Raw genomic sequence first — 19,367 nt, 5'->3', positions numbered from 1 at the left:
GCCCAAGCAATTTATATTCTCTCTTAGATTAAGTTGATACCAAAAGTAACACACTTCATAAGTCTAACCAAGTAAGCATTTCTACTATTGAACTAGTCGTATCATGACCCACTTAAATATATAATGAATCCATGAAATCATAGTAGAGGTTCTAACCTCAATCGAAGCAACCTAATTTCATCATTCGCTAAACAACCCATACATATTATGAAAACTTTACTAATTGTGTTTCAAAAGTAATGGCGTTCATAATCTAGTCGTCCCTTACAAATACTTCTTGAATGTTTTCACCTTGGAAAGGTCATCTGGCTTTACCCCCTTAACCACCATTATAAAATTTACCACTTCCAAAAAATTATTTTGCTGAAATAACGACCTATAAAGCTTGAAACAACAAAGATGACCTCAATCCCTTTATAAAGTAGTGAACTCTCTGTTTCATAGTAAAGTAAAACTAAGTTGAATATCTGGATAAGCATGAAATTTTCCCTCATAGGCTGCCACCAATATCTTCTGTTACTCTAGTACTGACCAAATGCGAAATAGAATGAAGAAATTCAGATACCAAATTGTATTAACTAGATATCAATTGGGTTCGAGTAGAAGCACGAATGAAATATGGAGAAGAGTTTTTCTAAAGTCATATAGCCTCTCAAAGAAGAGTAAAGGAGTCCACATACTGTCCCGCAAGACTCTACTATACATGTCTTTTTGTGAAAGTATCACTTAGCGTAACACTTTGATACCAAGTTTGTCACGATTCAAAATGATTCATAAGTTGTACCCATACTAAACCTTCTAGGTGGATGAACCAAGTAATACAAACCCCAACATATAGTAATTGTTAACTTACGAAACACAAACAATAATGCGGAAGCTCAATATTATTAAGGTAAGAAACCCAAATCCGTCAAAATCTACTATATGTCATTCCCCAAATCTGAAAGTCATCATATCAAGGTCATCTAATTTCGAAACACTAAGTCTAAGAATGTCAAATACATTTGGTGGTGCTCGTGAAGTGTGGGGGCAATAGCCTCCGTCAATGAGCCATCCTAGAAGTCTAAATAATCTTCATAACCCCTCCCCCTTGCCTGTGAACATGCACCATGGCCCATCAAGTGGATCATAGTGTTTTGGGCGGCAGCCCGTCCAGACTCTCCATCTCCCAAAATGCTTAAGGCAAGACCACGACAAAGTTTCCCCTTCGGTCAAGTGCACCATGAGTCCTGATGTGGCTCGTGGTGACTTGGACAGTATCTAATCCAAAATGACTTCCTCATTTCATGGCCAAGGCATCTTCTTGCGCCCCCTCACCCCAACCCCAACCCCACTTGGTCGTGGTCATTCTTGTGAAGGTTGAGGTAGTAGCGTCCCTTTTTGGGGAAGCCTTGTCCTTTTGCTTTGGTTTGCTCTCAAGGGTGGGCACTCCTCCCTTGGACATGATCCTTAGGCCTAGTCTTAGGCACCTATGTCCACTCCCATCATCTTCTCATGGACAATTCTTTAAACACCCCTTTTGAACCATCCTACCACCACTAGAACCACACTAGCTTAAGTTACTAGTTCACCGGACGTCATAATCATCCCTTGGTGTTTAGGCTCTAATACTTACTAATCGAGTTAATTAAACTTATTTAGGTCTAGAATCATCATTATTCATTATGTGAGGCTTTAGTTTAGGTCATAAAATTTCTAGGGTGTTACAATATCTCTTCCTCAAGAATTAGTCCCCGAATGACACCTTAAAGTACTCATAGGGAAAATAAAGAGACTCGGGACTAGAAGCCCAACAAAAACAACAATAACATCATGACTCAAAACTCATAGGAGGAATTCTCAACTCCTTTCAACATAATATCATAAAATTAAAACATAGGAACTTAATGCACAATTGATCACATATAAAAGCTCACCATTTCACATCACATAAGGAGGAACTACCTTCTCCATTTACATATGAGCTCATCATGAACATCAAAGAACTGACCTACAATTTTCTTATCAGAACAACACCAAGCATGCACAACACAATTCTCACGAGGACAATATATCCATATGAGTGCAAGTTAACCACGAGTACATAATTCATGAAAGCTCTATTTAAGCATGATGTCTACAAGGATATGCATATACAAGGAATTCATGTCATGGTCACCAACACATATGACTCTCAATTCATATTAAATTAGAAGGAACTACTAACCTCAATTTTGTGTAGGAGTAAGAGGAAAAATATGAGGATAACTGGACATCATGTCGGCCTCGTCCTCCTATTTTGCACCCTCAACTAGATGGTTTCTCCATAGAACTTTTACGGAGGCAACCTATTTATTCCTCAATTTCTTAACTTGACGAGCTAAGATCTCAATCGGAACCTCTTTATAAGAAAGTTTCTCATTCACCCCTAAACCTTCTAATGGGAGAATAGACACTGGGTCACCTATAAATTTCTTGAGCATAGAAACATGAAACACCGGGTGAACCAGGGCCAATTCATTTGGTAATTTCAACTCATAGGAAACTTTCCCAACTTTCTTCAAAATTTCATAAGGGACCACGTACCAGTGACTAAGTTTCCCCTCTTACCGAACCTTATCACCCCTTTCATGGTGAAATTTTCAAGTAGACCCAATCACCAACTTCAAACTCAAAGTCCCGTCTTCTATTGTCGGCATATGACTTTTGCCGACAATGAGTTGTTTTAAACCTATCTCTTATAATTCAAACTTTTATTGTCGCCTCATAGACTACCTCTGGAACAAGAAGTGCAAATTCACCAATATTAAACCACCTAACCGAAGACTGACATCTCCTACCATAAAGTGCTTCAAATGGTGCCATAGAAATACTCGAATGGTAGTTATTGTTATAGGAGAATTCTATCAAAGGTAGGTGGTAATCCCAATTACCTTTGAAGTCAATTACACACGCTCTCAACATGTCTTTTAAGGTTTGGATGGTGCGTTCCGTTTGACCATACGTTTGAGGGTGAAATTCGGTACTAAGTTTTACTTGAGTACCAAGTTCACTTTGGAAAGACCTCCAAAAGTGAGAGGTAAATTAGGCACCTCTATTTGAAATGATCGATGAAGGGTCCCCATGACACCTTACTATCTCCATAATTTACAAGCTAGCATACTCTTCCACCGAGTAAGAGACTTTGACTAGAAGGAAGTGGGATGACTTTGTCAACCTATCCACAATAACCCATATAGATTCATGTTGCCTACAGGTGCGAGGCAAACCTGCCACAAAATCCATGTTTACATCTTCCCACTTCCAAGTAGCGATATCAATATCTTGTGTTAGACCTCCCGGTCCTTGATGCTTGGCCTTGATTTGTTTGAAATTTGAGCATCTATCCACAAAGTTTGCTATGTCCTTTTTCATTCCGTTCCACCAATAAATCTCACGCAAGTCACGGTACATTTTGGGGGCCTTCGAATGTATGAAATATCAAGACCTATGGGTCTCCTTTAAGATTGTTTCCCTTAGGTCATCCACATCCGGTACACAACCTTCCTTGGTTCCTAAGCACCCCATATTCTCCTTGAGAGAAAGTTTCTACATATTTGTTGAGAACCGAATCTTTTAATTCCATCAAGATAGGGTCAAGATGTTGTTTATACTTCACATTAACAACAAGAAATGACACAGAATCATGACGGATCATGACACCGTCTTTTAGAGAATGTTCTAGTCGGACACCCAACCGAGCTAGCCTATGCACATCTAATTCTATCAATATAGGGTCAAGATGTTTTTAGACTTCACATTAACAACAACAAAGTGACTCAGAATCATGACGATCATGACACCCCCTTTTCGAGAATCTTCTAGTCGGACACCCAACCGAGCTAGCCTATGCACATCACAGGCTAACTCCCTTATCACTTATTCAATATATGACACACTACCCATTGATACACGACTCAAGGCATCCGCAACCACATCGGCTTTCCTATGGTGGTATAGGACACTCATATCATAGTCTTTTAAAAGCTCTAACCATCTTCTTTCGCGCAAATTCTAATCTTTTTGATTGAACACATATTGGGTACTCTTGTAATCGGTGAACACATCAACATGTACTCCATAGAGATAGTGTCTCAAAATTTTCAGAGCAAACACTATGACTGCTAGTTCAAGGTCATGAGTTGGGTAGTTCTTCTCATAATCCTTGAGTTGTCTAGAGGCATATGCTATTACCTTACCATGTTGCATGAGAACACAACCCAAACCTATTTGAGAAGAATCATAATAAACCAAAAATACTTCGTTACCTTTGGTAAGGTTAACATCGGAGCGGAGTTGAGTTTATTATTCAATAATTGGAAGCACCTTTCACATGATTCCGACCATTCGAACTTGGACTTGTTTTGGGTCAAGGCTGTCAATTTAGATGCGATAGACAAAAATCCCTCAACAAACCTCCTATAATATCTGGCTAAACCCAAAAGGCTTTGGATGTTAGTAGGAATCAAAGGTCTAGGCCAACTTTTGACTGCATCCATTTTTTCCGTATCAACCTCCACTCCTTCACTAAAGACTATGTGACCAAGAAAAACAACCAACCTCAACCAAAATTCACATTTACTAAATTTGGAAAAGAGTTGGTTGTCCTTGAGGATTTTCAAAACTACCCTCAAATTGTCTATATGATCATTCTCACTCTTAGAGTATACCAAGATGTCGTCAATGAAGACAATCATAAACAAATCAAAATAGCTTCTAAAAACTCGATTCACAAGGTCCATCAAGGCCGCCGGGTCATTTGTAAGACCAAAAGACATCACCAAGAATTCAAAATGACCATAACTAGTATGGAATGCCGTCTTTAGAATATTGACATTCCTGACCCTAAGTTGGTGATAACCTGACCTCAAGTCAATTTTTGAAAAGTAACTCGCTCTTTGGAGTTGATAAAACAAATCGTAAATCCTAGGGAGTGAATATTTATTCTTTATAGTGACCTTGTTCAACTGTACAGTAGTCAATACACGTTTGAAGAGGCCAATCTTTCGTTTTCACAAATAACAACAGAGCACTGCATTATCCAACAAATCCTTTTGTTGAGCCTATAATTCCTTCAACTCGGTCGAGGCCATTCGTAAAAAAGGATTGAGATGGGTTTTTATCCGGTACTAAGTGAATACAAAAATCTATTTCCCATTCGAGAGGAATTTCGGGTAAGTAATCGAAAAAGACTTCCGGATAATCCTTAACTACGGGGACCGACTCGAATGGAGGAGCTCAGACTCAATATCCTTGACTCTCACAACATGATAGAGACATCCCTTAGCAATCAACTTACGATCTTTAAGACATGAAATGATTCAACTTTTTAGAGTTATGTTTCCCCCTTCTATTCAAAAACAGGTTCGTTAGGAAATCAATGAATGAAAAAAAAAAGCATGCAGCCAATCCATCCCTAAAATTACATTAAAGTCCAACATGTCAAATTCTACCAAATCAACCAATGTGAATCTATTGGGAAATGAAATAGTACAACCCCTATAAACTCTTTTAGCAACTACGGAATCACCTACAAGGTTAAAACTGAAAAGGGTTCATCTAAGACATCAGCAAGCATACCAAATTTCATAGCCACTAGAGGGTTTATAAAATACAAAGTGGCACGAGATCTAATAATGCATAAACATTAATTTAAAATACTTGCAACATACAGTAACAACATCCGAAGAGCTCTTTTGATCACCTCGAGATTTGAGAGCATAGAAGTGATTCTTTTTAAGAGCATCTTGTTTGTGCTTGAGAATTTTTCCTTCCTTGAACCTTAATCATAGGGTTGTCCCTCTTCATGTGACCACTCTTACCACAACCATAACAATTGCCCGTGAAAACTAGACACTTGCCTTCATGTTTTTTACCACACTTAGTACAAATAGGTTTCTCAACATAATGACCACTACATTTCCCCTCTTGAGACTTGAGTGTAGAACCTTTACGTTTGTTGACCCTTGGAGAGTTAGGAGGGCCTTGGTTGGGAAATATCTTATTTAATTTTGGCTTATCTTGCACCTCAAATCTAGACTTGGAAGTATTTCTATCTTCGACCCTTGTCCTCTTCAATTCCCTACCAACTTGCTTAAGCTTTTACTCCTCAATTTGTTCGACCTGAACCATGAGATGAGAGATGTCCATGTTAGGAATTAACATAACTGACCTACATTCATTAACCACAAAATTGAATATCCCATAAAAAATTGTTCATCTTAGCCCTAGAATCCGCCACCTTAGTAGGAGCATGTTTGGATAGTTAAGTGAACTTGAGTCTATACTCCTTCACACTCATACTCCCTTGACTAAGATTGATGAATTCTTTCATTTTCACCTCCCTTGATTCCAAGGGTAAGAACCTATCAAGGAAGGTCGTCTTGAAGGAAGCCCAATTAACCGGATCTTCTCTAACGGGTCTCTCATCCTTCCATTGTTCATACCAAACTTGAGCCACATCTTTGAGTTGATAGGAACTAGTTTTGCCTTTTCTTGAGAAGAAACCTCCATAGCATCTAGAACCTTGAACACTTCATGAATTAACCCTTGCGGGTATTCCTCCACTTTAGAGCCAAAGAAAATAGGGGAATTCATCCTCGTGAGATCCCTATTCCTGGAAGCGGTAGTGCTAGCATTGGGGTTCACTTGCATCCTAGTCTCCCTAGCAACTTGAGTGGCTAACACTTGAGTCAAGCTATGAATAGATTCCCTTATCTCAATATTAGACATAGCCCCTTATTCAATAGGAACTTGAGGGTTTTTAGGAACTTGAGAGGGAACAACTTCATTCACATTCTCCTCCTCAACCCTTCGAGCATTATTCCTTCTCGTATTCATTGCCTATAAGCACAAGAAAAGGATTAGAAGAAAGGACTATATAGAGTTAAGACTCTTAGGCACGACTAAGGAATAACAAAAGAGTGAAAGTTCCAAAGCATCTCATAGACTCTTATTCAAAAGTATGGCACACTTTACACCCATGAACAAGACTTTACTTGACGTGGTATTTTGTGACATCAATCCTACATTATTCAAAATCTTATGTTCTAATACCAAGTTTTTAACGACCAGGGAACACCCCCTAGGAATTACCGGTGTCTTCATCCTCGAAGATGACTTAAACAAGGCATTATCATTCATCATAACATGTATAATAGAATAAAAATGCTGAAAAAAATAAAAAAACTTTTACTTTGGAAGTTCAACTTCGCTTCATATATGAAAATGAAATCTAATTTCGTCACTTCAGATTATCTAAACTTCATACTATCTAAACATAGGATTATAAAAATTTTCGACTTAGCCCATACATCAATGAAAACATCTCAAATTAGAAATTACAATGTTGTCTTTCAAACATAAAAAAAACTGGAATTCTAGAATACGGGGATTCGTCCCCGGACTTGAGGACTCACCAACTTGGAGAAGAAAGTTTGAAGTATCCTTGAGAAGCGACCTTAATTCCCCAATGGCCCAAACCTACATTGTTTGGAGAAAAAAAGGTAATAATATATGGGTTAGTATATCACATGTACTAAGTGTGGCTTCTATGCTTAAAAATCATCAATGCGTGTAAAAAGGGACATTTTAGTCAAAAACATAATTTTACCAAGTAAATCCAATATAAACATAAAGTAAGCATTATAAGACAAGACAACATGATAGAATCACAATATATAGACCACACAAGTAATACTTGTGAAATACAAAGAATAGAATCTCATAACCCTATCCAAAGCTAAGCATCACATTAAGAAACTCACTTCATACATACCTTCATAACATAGTGCTTCACTATAACATGCTTTATTCATTTACTTTTTCATTTGGGAAAGAGGTTGTAAAAACCGACACTACACCATGTGATCTACATGGAATCCGTTCTACTCATATACCGAAAAGAGAGGGTTAACACTTGATTAAGGTGTAACCTTTCTTTCATAGCTATCTAGGTGGATCCACTAAGCTAGAGTCCTATGTGGGCACATAGTTAAGGGTCAAGAAGATTGTTACTAGAACCCTAACTTGTTAAATGTTGGGGTTTCCATCTCATCACACAGCACATATATTGGGGTTCTGGCTTACTAAACTTGAGGAACCCATGTGTGGAGCCGGACATACTAAACATGAGACTCTCATCTCATTTACATTCCCTTTCGGTGCTAATAATCTATTTTCTTTAGTATTAATCTTTATTCATCAAACAAGTTCACATTAGTCTCTACTAGACCTTTATGTAAACATTTCATCATAATAGCTCATAGGTGATAATAAGTGAGAACAATCCTTTCACTTTAGAAATACTAGCAAGTGAGTAAACCTTTCACTTTAATAATTCATTATAATCATTAGAACTACCTTTCAATTATATAATAATCCTAACATAACAAACATTCATACGTCATGGATAATTCAAGTTTATGGGGTTACAGATCAGGGAACCTTGTCATCAAAACCACGAAAACACATAAGCTACAAAATCATTACTATCCAAGTAATTCATCTTACATAATTGAGTTCAAGAAAGAACCAACATTCATACCTTTTTGCCCTTTCGTGGGACTTCATACTTCAACCACCCAAGACCACATAATCAATACATAAACCAAGGTAATTCATGAATCAATACTATAATTAACATCAATACAACCAATTACCATATTCTTGATCTTCACAATTCACCATATCAATTCAAGGTTTTCATGGAATTGGGGATGAACATGGGTGGGTCCATGGGAATCTTGAGCTAATAACAAGAATTAACCATCAATACATACTTAAACAACATTAATTGATCATAATTCATCACAGTTGTTTCGTAATGTGTGTTTTTTCAAAGAAGATCCATTTGTAGAGAAAAGCCCTAGTTTTGGGGAAGTTTGAAAATCTCTTTGAAAGGACCTCTTCGAAAGGAATCCCAAGAGTGAAAGAAACAATACCATAGGGAGAATTTATCCATGAAATTTGATTAATAAATTTGGAGATTTGGGTCTTCTTCTTGAAACATCAATGTGTCTTCAAAGGAGGTAGAGGCATAGAGAGAATGTAAAGACAAGTAGGAGTAATTGGGTTTCAATTTGGGATTTGGTTTTGAAGTGGAAAATGAGTGATAAATGACCTATAATCAATATATAGGAAACCCCCAAAATATCCCTCACTAAGTTGGACTTCTAAAATAAATATACAACTTGACCTTGACTTGGAACCCCCTTCCAGTCTTCACGCCACACTTAACGAGCCGTAAAGAACTCAACGGTCGTGGTAGTGCTCGTGAAGTGTGGGGAAGTAGCCTCCCCCAATGAGCCATCCTAGAAGGGTAAGTAATCTTCACGACCCCTCCTTCTTGCCCCTGAACATGCACCACGACCCGTCAAGTCGCTGGTGGTTTTTGGGGCATTAACCCCACCAAACTCTCCAACTCCCAAAATGATTAAGGCAAGACCATGACCAAGCCTACCCATCCGTCAAGTGCACCACAAGTCGTGAAGTGGTGCCTTGGACAGTAGCTAGTCAAAAACACCTTCAACCTTTCATGGCCAAGGCATCTTCACAATCCCCTCACTTGATCGTGGTCATGCTCATGAAGGTTGAGGCAGTAGCCTCCCTTTTGGGGCTGCTTTGGCCTTTTGCTCTGGCTTTCCCCTCAAGGGTGGGCACTCCTCCCTTGACCTTAATCCTTAGTCCCTCTCTAGACACCTATATTTACTCCCTTCATCTTTTCATGGAAGATTCTTTAAACACCTCTTTTGAACCATCCTACCACCACTAGCACAAAACTAATTTAGGTTACTAGTTCACCGAACGTCATAGTCGTTCCTTGGAATTTAGGCTCTAATACTAACGAATTAACTTAATTACACTTACTTAGGTCTAGAATCATCATTATTCATTATGTGAGGCTCTAGTCTAGGTCATAAAATTTCTAGGGTGTTACACTAGAGCTGAGGGCCAGTAAAAGTTGTTGGTACACTCGTTGCACTCCACAAAAGGAAAACAAAGAAAAACACAAGTATGGATCAGTAAAGGGCAACATGTACAGAGTAGATATCATTGGAGGACTCAAAATAGAAATCAATATGCAAAAAGTAATAGTATGAAAAACTATAGCACTTAGCAGGTGGCGGGAAATAAACAACATAACGAAGCAACCACAACACTGAAGAAATTAAATAATCAACCACAATATTAAAAACACACACGAGGACCATGCTTCCACACCATGCTCATTTGGGAATAGGTTCTTTGAGATTTAGTGCTTTAAATAAATTCAATATATTTTCCTTTAATGTTATTGTGCCGGAACATGAAACATCGATCCAATAATATCATGTCGAAATGTAACACCTCGATCCAATAATAGCGTGTCAGAACGTGACACCCTATCCACCCATATAGTCAATTCATTTTTCATTCTTACCATCTCTTTCCACTTCCTTAACAATGTTTAATTCAAGTCTTATTCATTCAAGGCATCAATTCGATAGACATGGTTCAAGATTAGAAATTTCACAGTATGAGGATTTCAAACAAATCACAAACCACACAACCAAGTACATAGAGAACTTCACAATATCACTCAATGCATATCAATCACTATTAAGAGTCTATATATCAAATAGAATAAACTATAACCTACCTCCACCAAAGAACCGAAGTCAGCAAACTACTTCTCCAATATTTTTTCCTTTTTGCAATGCCCCCGAATATTTCCAATCTATTAAATATATGATATCTGGAAGTTTACGAGTTCATTGACAACCATATTACTATATGCATAGACTAGACCCAAAAACTCACTTAAATTGATATTCAAATTCATTAACTTTAATACCAACTAGTTTATCAAGTCTCATAAGTCTCAAATTTCAATCCTAAAGTTAAGTCTATATTCCTCCAAAGAACTTATTATAATGATATTCATATTATATAATATACCTAATATCTAATTACCTATCTCAGCATTATCAAAAATTAGTTCATAATATGATAACAAAGAATAATAAACTAAGAAATAAAATGCAGACCACAGATTACAAAACCAGTGGCATGCTAGCGTCAATCGAAACCCAATTCATCAATATTAGAAATCAAATTTGATTAATAATCGCAGCTAGCACTTTAGCTGTTGATCATTAAAGTCACAACATCACACTGCACTTTAAATTATTCAATACCATCATATAATATTAATTTTCCTATTCATTCTACCATAAAATGGCACTAAGTCGTATAAGGTAATTATACAAAATCCTCCGCCCAACAATTAATATGAAAGAATAATTTTGATTGTTGATGAAGATTTACCTGAGGGAAATGTCGTCTCATGAGTCGGTGGTAAGCATTTACACTATTGTCTTGTCCTTTAATTATTTAGGGTTAATAATTATCAACTAATTATAATGAAATAATTAATAAATCCTATAATTTCTTTCTATCCATGGACCACATGGTAATTTAATTAAATAAATTATTAACTTAGTTCATTAATCACCAACTAAACTAATCATTAAAACTACTCCACTAATTTTATAATTATAATTACGAGTAGTCCAAAACGATCAAACGGATAATTACAATTACAATTGTAACTATTTTCTCTTACTAGCGGTGTTAAAATATATTATTCTATTACAAATATTTTAGTTATGTATTGACAATGTACATTGAAAAATATATATAATATATATATAATGTATTGAATTCAAAATGTAGTACAAGTACAACTTTTATATATTTATTTATAAATGATGTCCATATTTTTTAAAAAATATAATGCTAATCTTAAAAACATCTTAAATATTAAAATAATTGAAATTAAAAAAAAACAGGAAAAAGTGAGAAAAAATGATTGAAGAAACAAGAAAGGAGAAGAATAAAACAGAGAGAAAATGTGGAGAAAATAAAAAGAGAAAGAAAATGATTTTTAAAAAAAAATAGAAAAAGAGAGACAGAAAATGACTGAAAAAGGGACAAGAAAGAAAGAGATAAAAAATGATAGAAGAAAAGAGAAAAAGAAGAATAAAATGTATTAATGGAAAAGAGAATATAAAGAGCAAAAGCGTTTTGCCATTTCTGGTAATAAAACTAATGCTATTTTCAGTAAAAGTACATATTATATCATAATTTGTAATTATGTATTATATTATGTTATTGATGTAAAATGTCCTTTTCAGAAGTCGAAAAGTATAAAATCCAGTTTATAATTCAGGCCAAAATATTAGGGTCTATTAGATCATTTCGCCTATTATTATATATCATATATTATAAATGAAAATAAAAAAATGTTAAAGGTTGAATTATGATTTAACCTCTATTATAAATTAAAATATAATAAAAATTATATTATTTAATTTTAATATTAAATTATATTATTTAATAAAAATATTAATGACTTTTGTACTTCTTTAGTTTAATTCCTACCTATATTAAATCATATCGTTTTAATAATAATGTGAGTGACGTTTGACTTCCTAATATTAATTCCTAACTAAAATATATTATATATATATATATATACATATATATATATATATACATACATATATATATATATATATACATNCACACACACAGATATATATATATATATATATATACACATATATATATATATATATATATACATATATATATATATATATATATATATATATATATTACTACTATTTAGAAGAGCCATGAGAAGGACGATCAATTACATTTTAGTAATTTTTAACATCATCCATGAGAAGGACGACCAATGACATTTCAGTAATTTTAACATCATCCATGAGAAGGACGACCAATGACATTTTAGTAATTTTAACATCATTTAAGGGCAAAATAATAATTGTGTAATTTATGGTCAAAATGAAAAATCTAGAATACTTCATACATGTCTTAATTTTTGTTTTGGACTCATAAGGATATTATTGTAATTTTGTTAAAATGAAGAGTTTCTACTAATTAAACAAACAATAATGAATGTTAAGCTTGTTTTTACGTACTTTTGAAAGAAAAATTTGAACTAATTAAAATAAAATGTGTTTGGATAGTTAATATTTTTCTATTTATTTTTATATTAATATATTTTATTTTTTCTATTATATAGAAGAGTGATGGAAGGGCGACCAGGGGCAAAAATTTAATTTATTCTAATAAAAATTTATTAAGAAAGATAACAAATAATTCTAGAAATCTCTTTTTTTATATAAAGTGAATAATGATCAAGGATAAAAACGTAATTTCACACTAACAAGAATATACCTAGAATGATAACAAGAAAATTGAATAGTTGTAGAAACATCTTAAGTTATTGTTATTACTTCACTATCTTTTCTTTTATGAGTTATTGTGATATCTATTTTGTTGTTACTCTATTTTACTATTACTTTAGTTTAATTCTTAAAACGGAAAAGGGCCTAAAATACCCTTAAAGTATTGAAAATGGTACAAAATTACCCTTCATCCACCTATTGGCTCCAAAATGCCCTTCCCACCGACCTATTGGGTCCAAAATACCCTTGTCATCCACCTTTTGGTTCAAAATTGACCACTTATTTAACGGTTTTATATTTAAACTATTTAAATATTTTTTAAAATACGTGGCGCTCAAGTATTTGTTATAATTTAACTTATTAGTGTAATTTATAAATTAATCCACTATCCACCCATTACTAATTAAATCCCTCTAAATTAATGAACCCGTCACATTACTAATGCAAGCTACTGCCAATTGAGTGTTTTTAAAAAATATAGAAGTAAATTATCATAAATTCAAGTGGCTACATATAAATCACCGATAAACTTAAAAGTCTGACTATGTTCATCTTAATTATTTTTACGTCTTAATTATGTGATGTTACTTCATAGGTAACTTTTTTTTCAAAATAATATATTAAAGGTTTTAAAATAAATCATAAATATTTATAAAATTAGATTTTAACAAAGTGCATGAATTAATTCGGGATGTATTACTTTTTTACCTTTAATCATAAATTTTTAATTCAATTTTGAAAGAAAATGTCCTCCTAAATAAGCGGCTCAACCTAAATTTAATTGGGGCTTCGATTCGGACTCGAATAATTTTGAATGTCATTTTCAGTAATCTATAATTTCATCGTGTTTTAGTAGTGTTTATGACGATTTTGATATTATAATTGAATTATTAATTGAGTGAGGTTTAGTTAATAATGAGTGGGTAGTGGATTGGTTTATAAATTATATTAATAAATTAAATTTATAATTAATAGTTGAACGCCAAGTATTTAAAAAGTTATTTAAAGAGTTTAATTTTAAAACAATTAAAAAATGGTCAATTTTGAACCCAAATGTGGATGACAAGGGTATTTTTGAGCCAATAGGTAGATGAAAAGGGCATTTTGGAGCCAATAGGTGGATGAAGGGTAATTTTGTACCATTTTCAATACTTTAAGGGTATTTTAGGCCCTTGTCCGTTCTTAAAAATTTTTCTATTAATTATGCTTATCAAAAAATGCCTACTTTTTACATAAAAATTTATCATGAATTAATTATTTCCATCTTTATTTTGGCTCTAATTAATATACTTGAAAATAAATAAGTGTGATAAAAATTAATAATATATATTAGATAGAAATTAAAGAAAAAGATGTTAAAAAGTAATTTTACAAATAAAAATGAATAAGATGACATATTCGTATTAAAGACGACTAAGAATTAAAATGTAATTTCATTCTAACAAAAATCTATCAAGAATAAATAATTATAGAAACATCTTTGTATATATGAAGTGAATGATGATCAAAGGTTGAAAAAATGTAACTTCATGCAAACAAAAATTTGCCAATAACAAAAAAATTAAAATGGTTCTAGAAATATCTTTAGTTATTATTATTAGTATTATCTCATTTTTAATATTTCTCCATTTGTTATGAATTATTGTGATATTTATTCATTATATGAAAGTAAATAAATTATGATTACGATTAGCTCTTAATAATTTTATATCAAATATAATATTAGATGGAAAAAATAAAACTAAAATTTATATGTATATTTAAATTTTGTGTATTAAAATATTTTTAAATTTTGTAATCTTAAATATGCGATATAAAAAAAAATTAGAAGTTATTTTCTTTTTGAGATGAAATAAAAAAATAAGTTCATATTAATTGAAAAGGAGGGATCATATATTAAAAATGAATATATCTGTGTTATTATTAAAATGAGCTTTCATATATTTTTTTGAAAAAATTCTTTTGGTTTCCTTCTATTAATTTGTGCATATATGTGGAGTTTTAAAGATTTGAATATTTTAATATAAAAATATAATAATTTGAAAACTTTAATTCTTCATTTTAATTTCTAATTTGTTGCATATTTAAAAATTACATAAAAAGAAGCTTAAAATATCAATGCAACAATTCAAGATATTTTTAGAAAAACATAATTAAAAACCGTAATGAAATTTGGTTGATTCCTTTATTTTTATCTAAACAAAAGAAAATTGCATATTTTGTTTGAAAATGACTTAAGAACTAAAAAGTACTATGGATCACAGTAAAATGACAACTAAAAATATGTCAGAATCATATAAGAAATTCCATTAACTTTCCTAAAATCACTTGTATCATATAAAATGAAACAGATAGAATAACATATATTATTTATAAATGACATAAAAGGTAAATACATTAACAATTTAAAATATTTTGCAAAAATCACATATAAAAAATTAGTTCATTTTTTCAATTTTCATTCATGTCACATAAATCGGAAGAAAATAATTATCATACGTTGTGTCGCGCTAGTGCAGACACTTATTGTCTAGTATATTTCTATTATATAGAAGAGTGAAGTGTGAGGACGACCAAGGGTAAAACTGAAATATCATTCTAACAAAAATATATTAAGAAAGATAATAAATAATTCTAGAAATCTCTTTTTATATATAAACTGGATAATGATCAAGGCAAAAAATGTAATTTATACTAACAAAAATCTATCAATAATGATAACAAGAAAATTAAATATTTTAGCAACATATTAAGTTATTATTATTATCATTAACTAATTTTTTTATTACTTTACTTTCTTTTCTTTTGTGAGTTGTTGTGATATCTATTTTATTATTATTTAATTTTACTTTAGTTTAATTCTTAATATTTTTTCTATTAATTATGCCTATAAAAGATGCCTACTTTTTATATAAAATTTTATCATGAATTAATTATTTCATCTTTATTTTGATTTTAATTAATATACTTGAAAATAAATTTTATTTATATAGAAGAGAAAAGTGGAAGGATGATCAAGAATAAAAATGTAATTTCATTCTAACAAAAATATCTACTTTATAGAAGAGCTTAACACATGAACGACCACTGCATAACATTTTTATACCAGCAGCAGTTAAATATGTACAAAAAGTGCTTATTAATTTTTTGTCCTTTCTGATTTAATATTTAATTTATATAAAATAAATAAAATTAATATTTAGTCAAATATGTACAAAAAGTGCTTATTAATTTTTCGTCCTTTCTGATTTAATATTTAATTAAAATAAAATAAATAAAAAGGGGAAGATAGGAAAAGTGGTTTTTTGTAAGAGGAAATACAGCTGTAAATGGGACACGCGTCATAAAGAAAAGACAAAAGACACACTAATTTAAAAAATAACAGATGGAGTGACGTAGGGATGTAGGCTACTATTTTCACTGTTCCTCCTTTTTCTTTTTTTTCTACAAATATTCCTCAATTCTCTTTCTCTCTCTCTTAATTAATATGATAAAAAAAACTTATAAATATAACGTACAAAATGTCAACTTTTCTCTACCTTCACCTTCAAATCACCAAACCCCCCTAAAATCAAACAAATAATCAACACCCTACTTCCCTAAATTAACTCATAAATAAGGAAATACATAAAGGGGCAATAGAAATTTCCAAAAAAAAAATATCCAACCCACTTCTCCAATACTCAATTAGTCAACAATCCCAGAAATTAAAAACATAAAATAGCTCATACCCAACTAGAAAAAAATTAAGATAATATGACATTCAAAGTCCCAAAAAAGCAAACACTGTGGAAGGTAAGCTGGAATCAGATAATTCCACTTCAAAAAAAAGTGCAACCCCCAAAAATGTCTGTTTTCCCAAAGATATTGAAATGTCAAAAAAAGAGTCAAATATTGTGACTGTTGACCAGTTCTTGGCTTCTCACAATAACAATAACGTAGGGATGAAGAGAGGATATAGTTGAGAAAGCAGGAACTGAAACGACACCGCAAAGACGAGTCTAGCGCTGATTCAGCAGAACGGAAATGATGGCGTATGGACAAGTTAAGGAGAAAAATTATCATGGGAGTACGTTCATTTTTATTTTAATTCTTTAATATTTGCTAAAACAGAGCACTGTTGATCTCTTTAACAAAGACATTAAAAATAGGATATCTCATAATTTATTTCTTTTATATATATATATATATATATAATATAAATCAGTCATTCTGCTTGATATTTATGACATTTTTTATATTTGTTACTTAATTTATTTCTTATATATAAAAAATACAATATTTTCCTCATCCATTAAATTGCTTTCACGTGGGTGAAAATTAAACACAATACAAAATATCTTTTATATAGAAATTTCCATCCAACCTTTAAATAACTCTTCATCTTTTCCTCTTCTCAATAGAGATAGTCCAAGTTCAAGTGTGTGTATGTCTCCTGTTGTTTCAATTCCAGGTAAGTTGTTCATACATTTTTTGGACTTTCTCTCATTCATATATATAGTGTGTGTATAAATATATATAGTAAGTAATATATCTTTGTCCTTTCTGATTCATTAGCTATCTGTTAGGAATTATGATTTCAAGAAAGTTGGATTAATATGTTTATTTTTTTTTATTTACATCATTTTAGTTGAGTTTGCCTATATAAATCAGGTGTCCACATTCACATTATTAAGATGTTGTCGATATCATTTACTGAAAGTAGACTACTTTAGTGAATCTATCTCAATCGGTGTCCCTTATTGTCTTGGGAGTTTATATAGGCAGTAACTGATCACTCAATCTTAATTTTGTTTGTGTTGGTGTGTAGCACATTTTTTTCCTCTGAATTTTATGTTGTAGCCTTAATTTAGATGGATACTTCTTTTTAATTGGTACCAAATATGAAATAGAGTAGAGTTATATATTTGTCCCCAATCTTCAAGAACTATTTGTTGTTTGTTTTCTTTCTTTGACTGTTGACTTTATTAGTAATGATAACAATCTTTTGCTTAGTGTTAACAAAAGCTAACCTCATCACTTTCTGTTATTCATTCAATCTATATAAATTACAATCTTGACAAAAATAAGCAAGACGTTTTGAATGTACAATTTTGTAGAGATTTAAAAGTCAACAATCAAGATCTTGAAATACAGTAATAACAATAATAACAATTATGCCAAAGTCTCAAACATGTAGGGTCATCTGTATGAATCCCAACCACATTAAAAAATAACAATATTATGATTTGTTGTTTAAATCAGCCTTTGTATTTGTATTATATTTAATTAATGGTTTGTGCTATTAAATTTACAGAATTTTGACTTTGTTGCGTTAGTTGTTTGTTTGCTCCCGTGTTTCACTTTACTCTCAGTGTGTGGTAAGTATTACTCAACTATACCTTATTTAATATACCTTTATTGACTTGAGACACCAGAACACTCTGTAAAGTTCATATAGGCAATGATTTTTAGGGGTGATGCATGATGACTCGTGATTCATTGCTCTATGTTATCTTCATTTTTTTTCTATCTCAAAGAATATATTCAAGATATTGTCTACTTTATTTGTTGTTTGTTTTCTTTTTTAGTTGTTGACTTTAAAATGTATTAGCAATGGTGATAGCATTCTTTTAGTTGGCGATTACAAAAGCTAACCTCATGGTTGGAGGAGAACATGGGAACATGAAAAAAAAAGAATGTAATATTATACCATCAGTAATTAATTATAAGAAATTAAAAGAGGTATCAAATTGTCAATATTGTAAAGCCATAAAATTTGAATATGAATCACCTGCGTTTTGTTGTAGCAATGGTTCTGTTCAATTAACTTCACATGATATTCCAATAGAATTAAAAAATCTTTATCTGGAAAATATCGAGCTGCCAACACATTTTAGAACTTCCAATAATTGTCACGACCCAAAACCGAGCCGCGACTGGCACCCACACTTACCCTCCTATGTGAGTGAACCAACCAATCTAAACCCTAACATTTCAATTTAATATCAACAGAAAGTAATGCGGAAGACTTAAACTCATTAATAAAAACCAATTCAATAACTTCTAAAATTCAACATCTATTATTCCCCAAAATCTGGAAGTCATCAC

At 32.1% G+C, this 19,367-nt stretch overlaps 1 long non-coding RNA gene across 1 annotated transcript in view; it reads left to right on the top strand.

Moving 5' to 3' along the window:
• Window positions 1-16,790: 16,790 nt before the first annotated feature.
• The window catches only part of LOC114076080, a 15,231-nt gene continuing 12,654 nt past the window's right edge, over window positions 16,791-19,367 (top strand). The window contains exons 1-2 of the long non-coding RNA XR_003576688.1: window positions 16,791-17,346; window positions 17,681-17,730. This is a non-coding gene — a long non-coding RNA (uncharacterized LOC114076080). The remainder of the gene's footprint in view (window positions 17,347-17,680; window positions 17,731-19,367) is intronic.

The sequence above is a fragment of the Solanum pennellii genome, chromosome 2, assembly GCF_001406875.1.
Source record: "Solanum pennellii chromosome 2, SPENNV200".
In the NCBI taxonomy this organism is placed as follows: domain Eukaryota; kingdom Viridiplantae; phylum Streptophyta; class Magnoliopsida; order Solanales; family Solanaceae; genus Solanum; species Solanum pennellii.
Note: the sequence above shows the minus strand (reverse complement) of the source record. Positions and strands in the feature narration are given on the sequence as shown.